This window comes from Gymnoscopelus braueri, assembly GCF_963280865.1.
Source record: "Gymnoscopelus braueri genome assembly, chromosome: 4".
Lineage (NCBI taxonomy): Eukaryota > Metazoa > Chordata > Actinopteri > Myctophiformes > Myctophidae > Gymnoscopelus > Gymnoscopelus braueri.
The window spans coordinates 33713069-33713458 of NC_137605.1; positions in this window are offsets into that span (position 1 = coordinate 33713069).

Consider the following 390-nt stretch of genomic DNA (forward strand, 5'->3'; position numbering starts at 1 on the left):
GCTGCCACATACTGTACCTATTTCTGCAAAGTGGATGATGGCAAAACTGTTTGCTTGTTGGCGTGTTTATTTGTTTGGAGTCATCTTAAGAGCTTTGATCACAGAATAGCTCTATTTTTAAGTAGAACAAACTGTCCGTTTGAAATGTTTACTGAATATCTCAAAGCTTTTTTCCTAAGTGGATATTTTGCATTTGGTTCTCAAGCCTTTCATCTCACAGTAGTAAGAAGTGCAAAACCCCATGGGTCGACGCACGTCAATGCCTCCGTGCTCAATGAGGACTTGCTATCAATAATTCATTACCTCCTCTGATTATCATCTGCTGTATAGTCTTAAATATCAACAGCCAAAGTTGGTATCATTTTGTCAATAATCAGACCATAGCCAAGC